Source organism: Phalangium opilio, unplaced genomic scaffold, assembly GCF_054372755.1.
Source record: "Phalangium opilio isolate 3A_F unplaced genomic scaffold, DU_Popi_V2 ptg000070l_1, whole genome shotgun sequence".
NCBI classification, from domain to species: Eukaryota; Metazoa; Arthropoda; class Arachnida; order Opiliones; family Phalangiidae; genus Phalangium; species Phalangium opilio.
The window spans coordinates 2936750-2958135 of NW_028324182.1; the positions used below are offsets into that span (position 1 = coordinate 2936750).

At 36.9% G+C, this 21386-nt stretch overlaps 1 long non-coding RNA gene across 2 annotated transcripts; it reads left to right on the top strand.

The window, feature by feature from the left end:
* The first annotated feature begins 13575 nt into the window (after window positions 1-13575).
* Window positions 13576-18313, top strand: LOC149661079 (uncharacterized). 2 transcript variants are annotated; one of them, XR_016368779.1, is made up of 3 exons: window positions 13576-14015; window positions 14158-15333; window positions 15401-18313. It is a non-coding gene; the product is annotated as an uncharacterized LOC149661079 (long non-coding RNA). The 2 variants fall into 2 exon arrangements; XR_016368780.1 differs by having other exon boundaries at window positions 14181-15333.
* The last annotated feature ends 3073 nt before the right edge of the window (window positions 18314-21386 follow it).

A 21386-nucleotide genomic window follows, 5' to 3' on the forward strand; every position in this document is an offset into this window, starting at 1 on the left:
AGAAGCCCGTCCAAACGATTTTTTTTACATGTTAACTCGCGAATACGGCGCGTCACATAGGTTCGGTCTAAACTTTCAAACCCGTCTGGTTTTAACATGGGCCTCTATGGGAGGGGACCAGTTTTTTCAACGTTTTTGACAATATTAGTGCATCTACTGGTTCAAATCTCTTGAATTTTTAATGAGACGTGTATTGAAAGGTTTGATATTATCCTGTAAAATTTCAAGTCTTCAGCTATAATAGTTTTTTTTATAAAAAATAGAAATCATCACATAGTAGTGAATTTTGCCCCTTCAATTTCTCTACTATGTGATGATTTTTATTTTTTATAAAAAAAACTATTATAGCTGAAGACTTTAAATTTTACAGGATAATATCAAACCTTTCAATACACGTCTCATTAAAAATTCAAGAGATTTGAACCAGTAGATGCACTAATATTGTCAAAAACGTTGAAAAAACTGGTCCTCTCCCATAGAGGCCCATGTTAAAACCAGACGGGTTTGAATTTTAGACCGAACCTATGTTATTCTCATTTTTAGGGTCGATTGAGCGGGCTTCTATAGCGCGTGCAGCCAGCGTGATCAAGTGGGCTATGCTCGGAGCCTCCACAATCTATCTAGGCCCGTGCGTATCGCGAAGCGAGAACTTTTTTTAACTTATTTACTTAGCTGTGTTTTCTAGCTTTTAGTACGGTCAGGGATAGATTTAATTTTAGAAGTAGGAATGGAGAACGGTCATTATTTACTTTAGTCCTACTCATAGCCCAGTATAGAGTCCCTACCTCCAACACGTAACGAAGAGTTTAAATTATCTTATTGGCTCACTTAAACTACGTTTTGATGACGTTGCTGACGGGGACGGCGGAAGATACGTAATTCATTTTTACTTCTGTCGCTATGACCCACCTCTTCTTTCATACCCCCCCCCCCCCCGTCGTGGGGAAGGGGGTCCGGGACTTCGACGCGCGCCCAGATTACTCTGTTCTCCATTCCTACTTCTAAAATTAAATCTGTCCGTACCGTAAAATAAAAAGTTCAGCCTCGTGACCCCGTCGACTGCTACAATATTAGGCCAAGGCTTAGAGGTAGAGCAGTGAAGCCGAGGTTGCGGATTCCGAAGACCTTTAATAAACAATCATGCCAAATAATTATTCGATAAAAAAAGATTAAAATTTAAAAAACTGAAAGGTTATGAAGGTTTAAAAAAATTCCTCTATATCTATATAAATCAAAGTCCTGACTGACTGGCTGACTGATAATCAACGCCCAGCCCAAACCGCTTGCCCTAGAAGGCTGTAAATTTGCAGGAATGTTACTCATAAGTAGTAGGCGCGTACCAAGAAAGATTTTTCCAATCCGCTGCCATCTTAAAAAATGGCGCCCAGAAATGTAAAAAATCTTCTCTATGCAGCAAAGTCCGTGCGTTTCAACCGATTTCACAAATATTTAGTTCACTGGTTTCCTTTAACCTATAGACGGGCTGAATGGTCTTTCGGGTTCGATTTGTTGCCATCTTTTTAGATGGCGGCCAAAAACTTAAAAACACTTCTTTATGGAATAATGTCCGCGTGAAAAGTAATAAAAATCGTCCCGACGGGCTGACGGGCAACGCCGAGTGCCTTTGCTCTTAGGGTGCTACAAAAAAATATTGGTAATCCGTAAAATCTACCCATTCTTTGTGTCATTTTGATGGAGGTTCTTATTACGCGCGAGCGACGTTGCGGGTAACTGCTAGCGGTATAATAAAACTGTGAATTAGCAGCATAAAGAAGTTTGGTTTTATTAAATAGCAATGTTAAAATCTCATAATTAATTTTGTTGTTATCCGTACAATCTAACCAAAAGATTCAATAAAAAGTGAATAGCCACTAATTTAAGGGTAAAACCTTTCTCTTTCGTAATTTTTTTTTATAATTGCCCCTAAAATATCAACGATAATTTATGGAAGACCCCTGTCGCAAAGGTAATAAAAGCGCCATCTAGTAGACATATAGGGTGAAAATATTTCCTCTATAAAACCGGATATTTCCCAACAAAAAAAATCGACACGCACGGGCCTAGATAGATTGTGGAGGCTCTGGTCTACTTACTTGTAACGTCTCTTCTAAGATTTTAGCTGCATTAACGGTTTCCTTTCCCTTAGTTGTCATTTTGTATATGTTGTCCGATTGCAACCATGGTCGAACTAAACGGTAACCAATACTTTCTTCGCATCTAATATTAACAAAAGTATATAGATATATAAAAACAAGATGGCCCAAGGGCTGGGCCTTAATAGTAGCCACATCGTTATCTATTTAATTAGCACATAAATAAAAAGAAATATAAAGACCAAAAGACACAAATTCAGACCCCACAAATGAATAGCGCCTCCCACATTCCCGACCCTTTAGAGATAAATTAAAGGAAGAAAACTCCATATATCTGTCAAGCCCTGGTAGAGTGTCTTACTGCTGTGCGAGCGACCCGGGTTTGAGTCCCGGCTGCGACCTAGAAAATATTTTAATTAAAATAAAATCTCTAACCGAGCCCAGTTACCCTTATGGGTGGGTTGAAGTACTATGGAGTTCTTTTAAGCTAAAATCTAACGATAACGAAAGCGACAACCCGGGCCACTACTACTAGTACAACTACTATACGGCTCGGGTCAAACTAAGAGCCTATCGTATACTACGATGTGGCTAAAAAGTACACTTCTTTAAAAATTCCATGGCTGTAGACGATATGTAAACTGATAAGCAAACTACCCTCCTCTCAACCCCCTACACGAATTAACCAATCAGGGAAGAGCGGCTTGACGTCATAATTTTATAGAAACTAGTACATGATACTGGCGATCCAAATGTTAATTTTTGGTACTAGAACTAACATCTGTTACTTTATGCGCCTTATCACTTCTTGTTCAATTTGCCACGGTCTGGATGGTAATCAATCATACGCAGAGGGGGGGGGGTCGACACAATTCTGGGATAAAGGAGGGCTTCTCATATTACATGGCGTAAGCAAGTTTCAACAAGGTGTACTTTTAATTTTTATTTCTATATACTTTTGATATTAATGAATATTTTCTGTTAATTATGAAGCAGGCGCGTTTTGGTAGAGCCCTGAAACCGAAGGGTCCGACATTTACACGAAATCTTTCACACAAAATCACGAAATCTTTCACACAAAATTACGAAATCAAAGAATAAATTCCAAAATCCATGGCAAAATCGTGAAATCAAGTAAGAAATCACGAAATCTTTGCTAAATCGCGAAATCAAAGATGAAATCCCGAAATCTTTGGCTAAATCGCTAAATCCAGGAAGAAATCACGAAATCTTTGCGAAATCATGAAATCACGAAATCTTTGGTTAAATCATGAAATCTTTGGCGAAATCGCAAAATCCCGCACACTTTTTTGGGAATGTCGGACCCCTCGTCTGAAACATAAACCTATTATGGGATTTATTTAACCTCAGACCATATAACCCATGGACAGGCAACCGAATAGGGAGATAGGTCTGCTTAGAGGAGCGCCTGACACTAGCGCTGTGGCGGCAGATGTTGGAAGTTTTTCCACCAAACCCTAGTAAATAAAATTGGCGCCATTTTGTTTTTTTGAGGAGTAGAGGTCTCCGGTCACCGATATGGGCAGAAAAACTGACTAAATTATAAAAGTGAGTTGAATTTCATTATTTATTTATTCTAGTCTCTCTCTCTCATTAAAGTGTTAGTGCAACGTTTTTTGAAAAGTGGCTAATTTTCGTTTTAAAACATCAATTGGGTTATAATAACAGTAGATCCAAGGTAAAAAGTCTTAAAGAAATTTATTCATTTTGTAATATGAAAAAGAAAATTGATATTTCACATACCTCATTAAGACGAAATTATAAATATACCCCTGGTGACGTCATAAGAGGTTGACCAGCGTGAGACAGATTTCATTACGAGAGCTAAGCCTAGTTTTTAAACATCGCGCGCGCGTCAAATTCGATCACTTTGAAAGCACCACCTATCAATAAAAAAATAGGACTTGCGGAGTCGCGCGTGCCACGTGCTCACGCGAGCTCGAATCGTGACGTCACCAGGGGTATATGGATTATTCAACTGTCAAAATAGTTTGAAAAAATTCTGCGAGTAGGTTCCGAAAGCCGGGGTTTTAATAATATTTGGAAAATTATAATGCATTATATAAATAGATATTCTGAATCAGAAAGATTTGATCTTTCAGATGAGATTAAAACCTTTTAGTTTTAAAAATAGCGATTTTTGGTGACTCTAACACTTTAAAGATTCATAAACGATCTTTCAAGTTAGGTTTTGTAAATATAATTCTGGTATTAATTGTTAATAAAGTCTGTAAACGTTAAGCCTTAGCTAAAAATATCCCGAACCATTACAGAGGAATTTTTCTTTACGGGACATTTGGCGATAAATTGCGGTCGGCAGACGCGTGAGGGCGCGTGCTACGCATTGCCATTTGTTAAAGCGGGTTTAACATGGCTTTGCCTGATGTCCATGGGTTAGGTGCTCTGAGATTTAACTAATAATTGTAAAACAGTTTCCGATAGCCCAATATTTTAAACATTTATCTTAATAAAACGTTTTTTTAAAAAAAGTAATATTGTTTGGACAGAAAGAAGATTATCCGTGTTTTTACCTTTTAGCAGGTTCGAAAAATCCATCTTGTAAAATCTCTTCATTTTCAGATTCATAATCAAAAACTGCGTCTATGTGAAAATGAAATTGGCGTTGATTTCAATTTAAGAACTAAAGACGTATACAAACATGTTGAGTAAATCTCGAGAAATTCTGGGCATAAGTGAAAACAGGGATAGATGTAATTTTAGAAGTAGGATTGGAGAACGGTTAGTATTTACTTCAGTCCGACTCGTAGCCCAGTTTAGATCCCCTCCCTCCAACACGTAACGAAAATTTTCAATTATCTTATTGGCTCACTAAAACTACGTTTTGATGACGTTGCTGGCGGGGACTGCGAAAAATACGTTATTCCTTTTTACCTCTGACGCTATGACCCGCCTCTTCTTTCATCCCCCCCTCCCGTCGTGGGGAAGGGGGTCTGGGACTTTGACGCGCGCCCAGATTACTCTGTTCTCCATTCCTGCTTCTAAAATTACATCTATCCCTGGTGAAAACCAGCCATAATCTTAACCTAGCATAGTTCGTTTTAGGAACTGAGAAATTGTGAACTGCGCTTTTGTCTATAGTTACCAATACCATATGTACCATAATTACCCCTGATAAGTAAAACACGACCATTGAACCTCAGACCACCTAACCCATGGGCAGGCAACTGAATAGGGAGCTAGGTTTGCTTAGAGCAACGCCTGACACTAGCGCTGTGGCGGCCGATGTAAGAAGTTTTTCACCAAACCCTAGTATAATTCGCGTCCCAGCTTTTCTTAGCCAATGGGAGATATTTCCCAGCAGGGCCGGAAGTAAGCGCTTGACACTGGACATGTTCCAATAAAATTTAAAAATGTCCCATAATTTTTTAAAAACTAAGGGGGTCACTGGACATTTGACCAGTAAGGTTTTACGAAGTTTTGATAGCTTGAGTATGAAGATGCGACACTAATTTTGTACACTCCAGTGGACAATGTCCCATAAATTTTGGAGTCAAAGCGAGGATCACTGGAAATATGTCCTATAAGAAATATTTCTTTTTTGCGGCCCTGATATCTTTAGAGGAGGTCTGAATATGAGCTTCGGCAGACGATTTACAGTTTCAAATGGCTACAATGGTTTTTGGATGAACATGCTGGTTACATTAGTGTGTTTTACTTATCAGGGGTAATTATGGTACTTAATGGAAACGTAAGATTAAATTATTCCTTTAGCGGCTTATCACGGGGATTCACGGTTCAATCTTCAAACGGTATAACTGAAATACTCCTAAATTGTACTGCAATGAGTTCACGCGTCCGCAATCTATATAGGACTCTAGGCCCGTGCGTGTCGATTTTTATGTGGGGAAATATCCAGTTTCATAGAGGAAATATTTTCACCCAATATGTGTACTAGATGGCGCTTTTTATTACCGTTGCAACAGGGGTCTTCTATAAATTATCGTTCAAATTTTAGGGGCCAATCATAAAAATTTTATGAATAAGAAAGGTTTCACCTTTGAATTAACGTAATTGTTTTAGGGGCTATTTATTTTTTATTGAATCTTTTGGTTTGATTGTGTGGACAACAAAATTAATTATGAGATTTTAGCATTGTTATTTCTAATAAAACAAAACTTCTTGAATTTAGTTTTATTATACCATAGGAGTAATTTTTTTTGCACCTTCATAACGTTTTAGTTTTTAACCTTTTGTTTTTTATCGTTAACTTCTTCAGCATGATTGTTTAATAAAGATGTTCGTAAATTTTCTAAAACGTTTACTTACTATCCGCGACCTCGGCTTCACTGCTCTACGTCTACGCCTTGCCATAATATTGTAGCAGTCGACGGGGTCACGAGGCTGAACTTGTTTTTACTTTACGGTACTTAAAGCGCCACCGAGTGAGAAAACGCGGCGAACTAAATTATTTGAAAAAGAATTCTCGCTTCGCAATAGGCAGGCACGGGCCTAGAGAGATTGCGGATTCTCCGGTTGATGTCAAAGAGCAGATTTGTGCACATCATATGCAGATTCTTAATTTACCCGCAATTATGTAGAACGTGTACTTCTCGATTGACTCCGATATATCTAAAATCTTGGAATCTGATTTCGTAAGGTCTTCTTGAAATTGAGAGATCATCTTTTTCACGTGTTTGTTCATCATAGGAACGAACTCCTTGATGCACCGGAGATGAAACATCGGATTCAGCAATTTCCTCTGTTTCTTCCAAAGGTTTCCATTGCTGAAAATTCGACAATTACATTTATTTTTTGAGTCTATAGCGAGGCACCCGATATTTACACGAAATCCCGTACTTTTCTCGCGAAATCGTTCACTCAAAATCACGAAATCTCTGGCGAAATCGCGTAATCAAAGAAGAAATCCCCAAAATCTTTGAAGAAATTACGAAATTAAAGAGGAAATTCCGAAATCTTTGGCAAAATCGCGAAATCCAGGAAGAAATCACGAAATCTCTGGAGAAATGGCGAAATCAAAGAAGAAATCCCCAAAATCTTTGAAGAAATTACGAAATTAAAGAAGAAATTCCAAAATCTTTGGCAAAATCGCGAAATCCAGGAAGAAATCACGAAGTCCAGGAAGAGATCACGAAATCTCTGGAGAAATCGCGAAATCCACGAAGAAATCACAAAATCTCTGGAGAAATCGTGAAATCCACGAAGAAATCACGAAATCTCTGGTGAAATCGCGAAATCTCTGGTGAAATCGCGAAATCTACGAAGAAATCACGAAATCTCTGGTGAAATCGCGAAATCTACGAAGAAATCACGAAATCTCTGGAGAAATCGCGAAATCAAAGAAGAAATCGTCAAAATCTTTGAAGAAATTAGGAAATTAAAGAGGAAATTCCGAAATCTTTGGCAAAATTGTGAAATCAAGAAGAAATCACGAAATCTTTGGCGAAATCGCGAAATCCCGCACGCGTTTTAGGGCATGTCGGACCACTCGACATCGCAATCAGAAAAATCGTAATAATTATTTTAACTCTTACGGTCTTACCTCGCTATTAAGCCATTTCCTAAAAATATGTGAAATAACTTGTAATGGTTGGTTTTCTTGATTTCTTTGCTATTGCTAAGGACAACCTAGAAATAAGTGGTAGATTCGGCGGCAGTTAGCGCCGGGGTCAGTCGCAAATTTGTTGCCACACTTGAAAGGGCAATTACCTTTATTAGCTCTGGATCAGTTAAACAAACCGTTTTATGATTGAAAATGTTGAAATCAAAAATTCCTTCTTGACGAAATATGGTAGCATTTCCAATAAGAGTTTCCAACGCATCTATAAAAAGCAAACCTTCAACCTCTGACCACCTAACCCATGGACAGGCAACTGAATAGGGAGCTAGGTTTGCTTAGAGTAACGCCTGACACTAGCGCTGTGTGGCGGCGGATGTTGGAAGTTTTTCACCAAACCCTAGTAAATAAAATCCGCGCCATTTTGTTTTTTGAGGGGTAGAGAAAATCTGACTAAATTATTTAGCCTGTCTCTCATTAAAGATTCATAAACGATCTATCAAGTTAGTTTTTATAAATATCACTCTGGTATTGTTTATAAAGTCTGTTTAACAATTAAGCCTTGGCTAAAAAATATCCCGAACCATTACACAGGAATTTTTCTTTACGGGATATTTGGCGATAAATTTTGCGGTCGGTAGACGCGTGAGGGCGTCTACCGACCGCAAAAATGCGAAGCGGTATACAGACCTTGGCGTGAGAGCGCGTGCTACGCATTACCATTTGTTAACGCGGGGTTAACATGGCTTTGCCTGTCCATGCCCGGTTAGGTGGCCTGAGATTTCACCCATATTTTATTATTATCAAAAGTGTATAGATATAAAAACAAAAAGTAAACTTCATTTAACAATTCCCTGCTTTTGGCTGTGGACGACATGTAAACTGAGAAGTAAACTACCCTCCGCAGGCTCAGATCAACCACCTACAGCAAATAACCAAACAGGGAAGAGCTTCTTGACGTCATAGGTTTTATAGATGCTGGCGATGCAAACGTTAATTTTTGGTACTAGAGCTAGCATCCGCTACTTTATGAGCCTATTCCCTCTATGCATTGTAAAGGCGTTAGATAAGTGGCATTAAGTCGCAAGATGACTTGGTCCAATTAGCTAGCTGAACTTGTTCTATGTGCTACGATCGGGAAGGTATTCAAACGCATAGGAGTTGACACTATACACCCTTTCGACGGGAAAGGGGGCTAGGCAACCCTTAGTATCGGGAGATACAAGAGGGTTGCTCCAGTGCCGTGTTTGCGTACTCTCAGATCCAAAACGCCTACAGCGCAGGCGCTAAAAAGCGAGATGAAAGGCAGAGTTTAACCCCCGCGCCTTTCCCTCATAGACTCGTCGAAAGGGTGTATTCTGGGATAAAGGAGGCGGGACTTCTCATATTACACGGCAACTGCAAGTTTCAACGAAGTGTACTTTTGGTTTTTATATCTATATCAAGGGTTCGTACATGACCTGGAAATCCTGAAAAAGTCATGGAAATTGGAAATGGGCCTAAAAGTCAGGGAAAGGACAAGGAAAAATATGTTGGAGGGAAATTTTAAGTCTGGATACCGCAGTATAAAAGCGACCAGAAAATGTGTTGTCTGAGATTTGACCAGGCAACAAGAACTCCTGCGAAAATGATTCGAGTGAATTTAGAATGGCTTTCATATATGTTTGCCATGTACGTAATTGCAAATGGTCAGGGAAATTTGTGGAATTTAGTCAGGGAAAACCTCGAAAAGGCAGGGAAATTCGTTCCATAATTTTTGTACGAACCCTGTATATACTTTTTTATTATCAGGGAGAGATTTAATTTTAGAAGTAGGAATGGAGAACGGTTAGCGGGGAAGGGGGCCAGGACTTTGACGCGCGCAGATTACTCTGTTCTCCATTCCTGCTTCCAAAATTACATCTATCTCTGGTGAAAACCAGCAATAATCTAAGCATACCCAAATATAATCTTAACCTATCCTAGTTCTAAAATTAAATCTACACTCTAATTTCAAAATATCAAGTTTTTAATATAATTGAACCAAAGTTTTTATTTTTAAAATCCATTGAAAAATCACGAAAACTCAGTTTCGATATATTATTCGATTATATTCGATATATATTCGAGTTTGTTCGCCCGTTTGATGACATCACTATTGTTATATCTAATATCTAATCAATCGCATATATATATAATGTACAAAATAGTCTTCCATTCTCCCACTCACTAAAGATATACTTGAAACAAGAAAAACCACTATATAAATACTTGTAACTTCTAGAAACCCCTAAAGAAATAGTCTGGGGCGTAGCCCCTCAGTTCGCGCCAAAAACCTGCACAGAGCAGAACGAATGTAAAATCTTCCCGTCTCATTAAACGATAATAAAAACTGTCTTTGTAGACAAAGACGGGAAAAAGTAAGAGATAAGTGTAGAAAATTAAATGCCTGAAGTAACAGATATTAAATTTGCACTTTTGAACACATGATTATAAAACATCAATTATTTGAAAAAATTCTTATCTTAGTTTTTTTCACCAAAATTACTTAAGTAAAAATATTTTAATATGACACATATATATCATTTTAAAAATAATAGGCGTTTTCCATTTTTCTCTCAAATATTCCAATCAGGTTGAGCAATATAAGGAGAATAAAATGAACAGAAAACGGTTAATAGCTGATAAAGTAAAAACCGTATTAAAACAAGAAGTGTTCGTTAATTTCAAAGTTTTCCAAGTTTCAAAAATTGACGTAATATATAGCTCTCTAAAGATCACGATCAATCTACAAATCTTTTCGACACTAATATCAACATCACAATAAAACTGCCTATGTTACTTTCCGCTTCGCAATATTTCTCATTTAAAAATATAAAAATTAAACTCGTAAATCTCAATTTTTTCAGATATGAAAGTATTTGAACCTTCTTAAAGACCATGCCAGTCTCTCCTCCCTGGTAAAACGTAGTATCAAGCTAGTATCCTTTAAAAAATTCTTGAAGAAGCCTTTTTCTAGAGCTAATATTGGGAGCAAAATACTAGGGTAAATAATGTTAAAAAATTTTTCCGCATATGAAATTTTGGTGAAAAAAACTAAGATAAGAATTTTTTCAAATAATTGATGTTTTATAATCATGTGTTCAAAAGTGCAAATTTAATATCTGTTACTTCAGGCATTTAATTTTCTACACTTATCTCTTACTTTTTCCCGTCTTTGTCTACAAAGACAGTTTTTATTAATATCTGTTACTTCAGTCTTAATATTAATTAAAATAGTTTAGAAACCTTCGGAGAGAAAACGTTGCACTTACATTAGTTAAAGCTTTTGAACTGACCAATTATCTATTACAGAATCTAACTTAATTACCCGCCAACGGTAATCTAGCTTAATTAGGCGCCAACGGTAATCTAGCTTAATTACCCGCCAACGGTAATCTAGCTTAATTAGGCGCCAACGGTAATCTAGCTTAATTAGGCGCCAACGGTAATCTAGCTTAATTAGGCGCCAACGGTAATGTAGCTTAATTAGGCGCCAACGGTAATCTAGCTTAATTTGGCGCCAACGGTAATCTAGATTAATTTGGCGCCAACGGTAATCTAGCTTAATTAGGCGCCAACGGTAATCTAGCTTAATTAGGCGCCAACGGTAATCTAGCTTAATTAGGCGCCAACGGTAATATAGCTTAATTAGGCGCCAACGGTAATCTAGCTTAATTACCCGCCACCGGTAATCTAGCTTAATTACCTGTAAGCGTTAATTTAGCTTAATTACCTGTAAGCGTTAATTTAGCTTAATTACCTGTAAGCGTTAATCTAGCTTAATTACCTGTAATCGTTAATCTAGCTTAATTACCTGTAATCGTTAAAGCAGTCTTATCTCACTATCGATAGGCCATTTCAACCAAAAGGCATTAAGAAAAAACTATCGGATTATTATGACGCAACTATACGTAGAAAAAGGCCAATATTGGTCGCGCTGATATTTACCAATAAAACAGCGTATCCATGCTAAATATCGCAGATTGGGGTAGTTTTTAAAATTTAAAATTAAACATACTTAAAATTAATTTTTCGCAAAAACCTTAAAAATGGTCCTAGAAAAAGGTTTAAATTTTCATATCAAACCGTTCCCAAACGTAACAAACGAATATTTCATGTCAAAAAGGTGGCCACAAAATGGCTAAATTTGAAAAAAACTCCATGTTATTTCTATGGGAAAATTTAACTTTTTCACCAAAAACACTGACAAATTTATGCAAATGAAAACCACCCTTAGCAACTTTATTTTTTATAAAATAAACTAATGAGTGGATCTTTTTGAAATTTTAACCACATATTGAGGGCTCGAATTGTAGTTCTGTGGAATTTTTTCAAAGCAGTTAATACGATACAAAAAAGGTTATAACCAATCAAAAAACCATCCTTATACATTAAAGTATGAAGTCTTATCTAAGAGAGCTATCGCTCTCCTAGAATATTTTTATAAGTATAACTTCAATCGTTATTATTTCTACATAAGGACATAACAAAAATGGCGACGGAGATGGGATAGGGGAGATATTTATTATTACGGATCTTTTATAATCAAATAAATCAAATAATCGGCATCAAGCAAGTGAAGCGAACTCGGATTGTTATCAGCCCAGTCTATCGACGCTCTAATGGCGACTCCACCAAACCAAACGCAAGTAGTCGGCACATTCGGTCGCTGCGAAATCTTCGATGATCAGGCGGAATCATGGACTCTATACTCAGAAAGGTTGGATCAATATTTTGAAGCCAATGAGATCACTTCCGATAATAAAAAGAGAGCTGTTTTACTAACGGTGCTGAGTTCTAAAACATATGCTTTATTGCGAAACTTATTAAGTCCTGACAAGCCAACGACGAAGAGTTACGATGAATTAATTGGCACCTTAACTGCGCATTTCACACCCAAACCTGCCATAGCGGTAGAGCGTAACAAGTTTGATTCACGAAAGAAAAGACCCGAAGAGACTGTATCGGAGTACATAGCAGAACTTAAACGATTGAGTGAGCATTGCCAATTCGGTCAAAATTTAGAGGATAGGTTGAAAGACAGACTATTTTGTGGTATAAACAATGATAGCATGCAGCAACGTTTATTTTCGGAACCGAATTTAACATATGTTCGAGCGGTGGAAATATTAACGACCATAGAGGCAGCCATGCGTAATCAAAGAGAGTTGAAAGGACAAGTGCAAGAATCAAAAGAATCAATAAACATGCTGTCTACGGCTAAGCGTTCGTTTGTCAAATCAAGACCTCCCACGTCTTTTACACATCAATCAAATCGAGACAATAGCAGAGGTCGATCGCAATCAACATATAGGAGTCAAGGAACTAATCAACCCTTACGATCATCAAGCAGTCAACCATCTTATAGCCGCAATTATCAAGGACATCAGTCCCAGTCAAGTAGCACGAGCACGAGGAACTTCCAGCACCAGGGACAGCGATACCCTGTGTCCTGGAACTATAGAAATAATGTCCAACGGCCTTGTATTAGATGCAACAAGTTTGGCCACGTCGAATATAAATGTTCCCACATCAATTCAATATGCAATTATTGTCAGACACAAGGTCATTTAGAAAGAGCCTGTCTCAAGAAACAGTATGGACATACCAGAAGACCAGAGCAACAGAGAGCGTCACGAATTAACAGCATAGACAATAAAGATCAACAGAATCTAAATGAAAAACATTTGCCTCCACGCGACATCAGTCAAGAAAGGGAACGTGGTTGTCAATCAAACATGGCGGAGTAGTCTCCTATTCTACAGGGCCGGTAGGCCCTTGTAGATATGACATGACACCCTTCCGTAATGTTAAAGAAAAAGTCACACCTTTTAGGGTTAGCGTCCCATAGAAAAAGCATTAAAAAATTTTCGTTTTTTAACGAAATGGTCATAGGCCATACGGAAAAAGTATAGCGAAGTTAGTTTTCGGAATACTTCTAAATTAACAAGCATTTATTAAACGGGAAACTTACGGGTTTCGATTTTTAATTAATGAATTCTAATTTTTGTAATTTAACTAATTAAGATAGTAAGTCAAAAAATTACTTTTGGGTCAGATGTCAGCCTAACCTTATAGCGCGCTTAAACCTATTTTCTTCATTTCGTTCTCGTTGACAACTAGAAGGTCCTAGGTTTGTGGGTGCTAACAAGTTACGTTGACTAATTGTAAATGTTGGCTTACTTGCTGATTTTCCTAATTTCTTAGCAGTAGACTCCAGCAAATTACTTTTGTATTTCGTCCGAGCTTGAGCACCTTTATATGTATTTTCTAATTAACTGTAGCACCCTTAATAAGAAATACGTCGTTATCAGGTCGAATTTTCGTCTAGAAAAGTAATTCAGGTAAATAATTACGGTTAATAGAGGTTTTTATATCATTTAAAGTAAGCTTTTCGACGTTCTTTACGGCCAAGGCTTAAGTTGTATTTTAGTTACTCTATGTTATATAGTGTTTATAGTGTTTATAGTGTCTTTCCTTTTAAAGATTATAAGAAAGCTAATTTCCAGCTCTGTTTGGAATTACAAAATACGTAGTCTGCTTCGATTCATGCTACAAATCCCAACCCTAGGGCCAAGGTTTTACGCTTCTTGTAACTTAATACTGTATCTATGACAGTAAAAAATGGCATATATATCCAAATTATTATGGTTTAGAAATCAACGGTAGTGTTTTCACCCTGTGAAGAATTCGACTTCAAAATATTACAGGAAAGATGACAAAATTTCCAATTTGTTTTCCCTTCGGCAGTTAAAAGAGTGGTGTTAATGTTAGCGCTGTTAAGTCAACATTCTCATTTGAGGACTGGTATAAACGGTTTCATTATTTGTTAATCTCACTAAAATGCTACTAATTGTCAATGTGTGTGGTATAATTCCTGAAACTAAACCAATGTAGAGGACCAGATTATTCGTTAAAACAATTTTGATCCTATTGAATCAGTCATACAGTGATGTTACGTTATCATTTTATAAACTACTTGTTACTAACAGTGGATTGTTTAATTCATAAGAAACAGTTGTGCTGGTTAATCCAGGAGGACAGTGTCGTTATATAATTTAATTAGTCAAATAATTTTCATGTTTACAACCCAGATTCTCTCAACCTAACCACGTTAGAAACGGAGGGTTACGTTGTTTTCTATTTCCACAGTCCACATTGCCGTTTGTTTATTGGTTTAAATTGCTATGAATTGTAAAGGTATTTGATTTAATTACTGATATTAAAGCTAAACTATAGAATAACATCATTCATTAACATATTGTATAGATAATCTTTATGTTACCACAAACCTAGCTCAGGATATGATAAAAATTTAACGCAATTTGTTGGAAATAATCAAAAACTCCTCTAAACATTAGAGTTAAGGTGAATTATTTTTTAAAAGACATTTTATAAGCTTAATGAGCACTGACGACAAGTTAATTTCAACGTAATTAACTGTAATTAAGGTAAAATTAAACTAAAATATACATTTTTTTGGATGAAAACTCAGATAACTCTTAAATGATGTTCTTGATTAAGATTGTATCTACCCAAGCCGTTGGTAAAGCCCCACACATAAGCTAATTTAAATTATCTTCAAAGTACCTTAATAGGCGCGAAATTCAAAACTTTAGCGTAAAATGAGAATCTAAAACTCCACTAAAAATTGCAATTAAGGTGAAGTATTGTTGATGAGGCGGGGCTCACGCCCTAGCACCGATGCCAAAGGCATATTGTGCAAAAGGTGAAGTATACATTTAAACTCATTTTATAACACTAAATGTATAGTGCCAAAACACAGTCCTACGTTAATTAAACATAATTAACGTGAAATTAAACCAAAATATACATTTTTTGGATAAAGGCTCAAATAACTTTTAAATAAACTCTTTAATTTTGATTAAAACTACCCGAGCCATTGGTAAAGTCGAATATTTTCTATTTGACACTTAAGTTAATTTAAACTATTTTAAAGTACAATAATTGCCGCGAAATTCAATAGTTTTGGGTTAAAAAATTAATTTGCGGAAAAAATATTAAACTGCACTAAACATTGCAATTAGGGTAAAAAATTCAAATAAATTTTAAGCTTAATCCACTCTCACGAGAACCACGCTCAAATTAAGATTAAAACATCACAAGTTTTTCGTACAGCCACAGTAGTTTCCTATTTCACTTTCAAATTAATTTAAATGATCGTTAAAATACATCAGAAGCGCATACATTAAAATTTTAGGGTGATTGCAATTAAAGTTAATATTTTATTGAAACTTGTTTTATAAACAAAATCCACGCTAGATAAACAAGATAAGCCGTTAAATTAAACTTAACTATAATTAATGTGAAATTAGCCCAAAACACGAATGTTTTGGGTAAATTCATAGATACCTTATAATTAGACTAACAAATTAAAATTAAAACTACACTTATCTTTCACCCAGCCTCCATTTTCCTGTTGAATTCTTACGATTAATTAAATTGTCATTTAAAAGCATTTTTCCCATTTTTAAAAGAGAGCCATTGAAAAGGCGCGATATTTAAAAGTTTTGGGGCAAAATAGTGATTGTTCCGCAAGAGTCAAACAGGCACTCCTCTAAAGTTTGCAATTTAGGAGAATTTCTTATTCAAACTCGTATAATAAACTGCAATAACACTAATAAAAGAAGATAAGCCGTTAATTTCAACTTAATAACCATATTTAACGTGAAATTAATCGAAAACAACAGGTTTTTTGGGTAACTATAGATAACCTTTAACTGAAATAAGAAAATAAGATTAAACTACGCGAGTTCTTTCAGCCTAAACGTTTTCCTATTTAACACTAAAATTAATTACATTATCACTATAATGCATTTAATAGGCTCCAAATACAAAATTTTAGGGTTAGGAATGTGTCAAAATGTAACTTTTCCATTTAAATTTTAATATATCATTAACATAGTTCGTAAAATCACCAGCAACAATTTAATCTGGCAACATTCAATGCTGTTGTCTGATCTCGACAATACTGTATGTGTATACAGTGTTACGAAACAAATATTTTTCTTCCATATTTCAAATACCGTCGTTTTTAAACTTCTTTCATAAATAAAGTACAACCATAAGTCTATTATGTAAGGTCCCCATAATAGACTTATGGTACAACATTATATGGATATCAAAATCAATGTTATTGGATATAAGTTAAATGTAATTAACGATAATTAAGTACTTCTTTAAGCAATTAGAAATAGATCAACCCCAAATGTTTGACGGTAAAGCAAAAATAAAATTATTCAAATTTTAATTACATTAAGACTGAAGTGACAGATATTATAAAAAAACGTCTTGGTTTGGACCAAGGCCGAAAAAACAAACGATATGTGTGAGGTTTATCATTTGACTGAAGTTTCAGATATTGCAATTGTTTTAGTTATTTTTATCCATTTAATCCTTAATCAGTATTAAATTCAATCAACTGATTTTACTGTTAATCGATCCATTCCCTCTAAATTAATTGAAAAAATTACATATCTACGCTTTTTCAAGAACAATTACATTTTCCGAAAACATTTTATCATGAAATTAATTATTTTGAAGGGATTTCGTGTCGATGATTACTAACTTGAAAGCACATTGACGGTCATAGTTTTAATTAAGGCTGGCTTGACAAATTTTGAACTTTGCAGCAAAAAAGTTTAAATCTGTAGTAAGTTTCTGAGAAGACTGATGTTCAAGAAATTATGATAAATAACTTATTTTGCTCAAACTTATTTATAAACTAATGTCGTCCTCATAAGACAAAGCATCAACGTTTATCGTGTGTGGTTTCTTTGAGTAGGTGGCACTCTGTAGCACACAAAAAATTTATTATTTTATTTTAATGTATGCGCTTTTGATGTAACTCCCCCCCCCAATTCCTTCATATTCCCAATATATACAGTTTTACAATCACCAGTGGTTCCAGTGTATGGGTCATCTGAGCCGTCGCAACACACTCAGCCAATATTATCATATAGTTCGAGACCTTTTCACATTAGTGAACGGTACATGACTCTCCGGACTTGCCCGCCAACATTAATAACCTAAAACTATAAAACATTCGTGTACATGAATGATTATGGTTGTGGCCTGACACTCGCTAGCGCCTGAAGGACCGATAACTCAGTGTAATCGGTGTACATTTGTAAGTGAGTGGACCATTTTGGAAATTACATACAGATAATTAAAACACAGGGGTGATACCACCATTGAGGTCTTCTCTCTCTCTTGCCTAGAAGCACCGCTAGAGGCAGTGAGATTTGACTAGCCTCTTGCCTGTAGTGAACTTTGGCACAGTCTGGCGGTGACCCTTGGTGTGAGGGAGAATACCCCAATGGTGGCCTCGCCCCTGTGTGTTTTCCGAAATGGTCTTTATGCGTACTAAAAGGATTACACGTAATACGTAACCGGTGTACAAGTAGCGCCAACAATGTAGAAAGGGGTGGTGACGTTTCAAATGAAGACTGAATTATGACCAAGAAATTCTAAAGCACGGAGAGGGAAATTGCAGTGCAATCTTTTCTTCATAGAGGCGACAATAGAAATGTAGCATTTCGTTATACGAAATTAAATGTATAAATTAGTGCAACACCCTTGTTTGGAATCCACTATTAAATATTTACATTTTCCTTTCGAATTATGTCAAAGTTCACCTGCTCTTTTAAGAAAGTCAGTAGAATATTTCAAATATTCTATATTGACACCTCAATACGTACTCCCTTCAAAATAATTAATTTCATGATAAAATGTTTTCGGAAAATGTAATTGTTCTTGAAAAAGCGTAGATATGTAATTTTTTCAATTAATTTAGAGGGAATGGATCGATTAACAGTAAAATCAGTTGATTGAATTTAATACTGATTAAGGATTAAATGGATAAAAATAACTAAAACAATTGCAATATCTGAAACTTCAGTCAAATGATAAACCTCACACATATCGTTTGTTTTTTCGGCCTTGGTCCAAACCAAGACGTTTTTTTATAATCTATTATGTCCAGAACGAACGGGAAGGAGCAAATGAATACCCTACAAGCGATGAGGTTTTGGAATCAAGTATCAATACAGATAAGGAGGCAACAACAAACAGCGTGCTCCAACAATGTGAGCAAAAAGCGGAAAGAAAGAAATGTCATGAACAGCTGCCACCAGCAGTCACAGTCGAATGCAGCGTAAATGGAAGTAGCGTTAGTTTGCAGCTAGATACGGGCTCAGTGGCAACCATTATCACAGAAAACACTGCAAAGAAAATTCCTAACATAGGACCTCTACGACCATTCAATTTTAAATTGAGTTCCTTTACGGGACATCCTGTTGTTAACATTATTGGAGAAGCGATTGTCACTGTAACGAATAAGAACCAAACTTGCGAACTGCCAGTAGCCATTAGTCAAGGAACAGGAACTGATCTGTGTGGAAGAACGTGGATCTATTCCCATTTGAATATATTGCCATTGCCGCAATCAACTATTGAAATCAATAAAGTTGAATCAAACGCCAAGCTAGAAAACATTCTACATCAACATAAAGAGTTATTTTCTCCCGGTCTGGGTTGTTTAAAAGGATTCCAGGCTCGTTTCAATTTGAAACCCGGAGCCGTTCCGAAATTCTGTAAAGCTCGTTCCATACCTTATTCCCTAAAGGACAAAATCGAGAAGGAACTAGAGCGATTGGAATCAAATGGCATAATAACAAGTGTAACACACTCGGAATTTGCCTCACCTATTGTGCCAGTCATGAAATGAAATGGCAATGTACGTATCTGCGGCGATTTTAAAACAACGGTAAATCAAGTCATCGATGTTGACACATACCCATTGCCCAAGGCGGAAGAGATATTTTCAACTCTAGTCGGTTGCAAATATTTTTCCAAAATTGATATGAAGGAAGCTTACAGTCAAATAGAATTGGATGAAGAGTCCCGAAAGATAGTGGTCATTAATACGCACAAAGGCCTATACCAATATAATCGCCTTCCTTATGGAATATCATCGGCGTGTGCGATTTTTCAAAGAACAATCGAGTCACTACTGAAGGGAGCCTCGAAAACGACGCCCTTCCAGGACGATTTGCTATTGGGTGGAAAAACTGCTGAGGAGAACTTACAAATACTCGATAACGTCCTGCCAATCTTGGAAGATAATGGCTTGAAACTAACAAAAGAAAAAATGTGTTTTCTTGGAGAAATCTGTCGAATTTTTGGGCTACTACTTAGATGAACAGGGTCTACATCCCCAACCAGCAAAAATGGCCGCTATTTTAGACGCTCCAGCACCCAACAACGTAGAAGAGTTACGAGCATTTTTAGGAATGTTAAATTACTACGCACGGTTCCTTCCCAACAATTCAACCAGATTAGCACCATTGTATCAATTATTACATAAGGAAAACAAGTGGAAATGGACGGAATCTGAGATACAAGCCTTCCAAGCGGCTAAAGAAGCCTTAAAGTCTTCAAATATGTTGGCACATTATGATGTCAATAAGCAACTATATCTCGCATGTGACGCATCGCCAGTGGGAGTACATGGTATTTTATTGAGGAGCAATCGTGTCATTGTTCCCGCCGTCTATCAAGAGAGATTACTGGATGAGCTGCATAGTAGTCATCAGGGAATTGTCAAAATGAAAGCAACAGCACGATCAACAATTTGGTGGCCTAATTTGGATTCCCACATTGAAGAAAAAGTAAGATTATGCAAGGCATGCCAGGAAGAAGCACAAATGCCTGCTAAACAATTTAGCCCGTGGCCGATGGTAGAAAAACCGTGGTATCGTGTGCATGCGGACTTTGCTGGTCCCATTGAGAATAAGTACATTTTGCTCATGGTAGATTCCTATACCAAATGGATTGAACTCGAAATAACAACATCTACCTCTTCAGACACTGTCATTAAAGTCATGCGGGAGAATATCGCACGTTATGGCATAATGCGAATTTTGATTACTGATAATGGCCCGTGTTTTACAAGTGCACAATTTCAAGAATTTACTAAATTCAACGGCATCAAACATGTATGCACAGCGCCATATCATCCGGCCAGCAATGGTCAAGCTGAGCGCTCCATCAAGTCAATGAAGTCCTACTTGAAGAAATTATCTGGAGATTCATCTGAAGCCATCGACGCGATGAACTACGGATTGCACACCTTTCGTAATGGAACTTTAGAACGTCGTTTCGCGCAAATTTTAATGAATTATCGCCGTACCCCTACTCTTAATGGCAAATCACCAGCTGAAATGATGCTGGGCCGCTCAATTGTCACGAGATTAGATCTCTTTCACCCTTCACAGGCATTAGTGGCTCCACCACCAATGACCATCGACACTCAACCCCAATTCCATATCAATGATCATGTCTACGCCAAGAATTTCGGTCGCGGACCTAAATGGTTTGAAGGTCGCATCCTTCAGTCCATTGGTAACATGATGTATTCCATCGAGACACCACAAGGCACTATCAGGCGCCATATTAATCAATTGCGTAAGCGATATGTTGAGGCACATCGCCAAGATGTTGACGAACAGCGATGCAACAGCCCTACGGTCGGGGACTCTCCAGTTTTCCCTTGGTTCCTGCCAGCCCCAGTGCATACCGCCATACCACCTGTTCTCCGCCCGCCAAACGGCACTACCACACCAGCACCTGTGCGCAACGCACCACCTCATCCTGTTGCTGGTCAACCAACGATGGTCCTTCGCCGCTCTTCG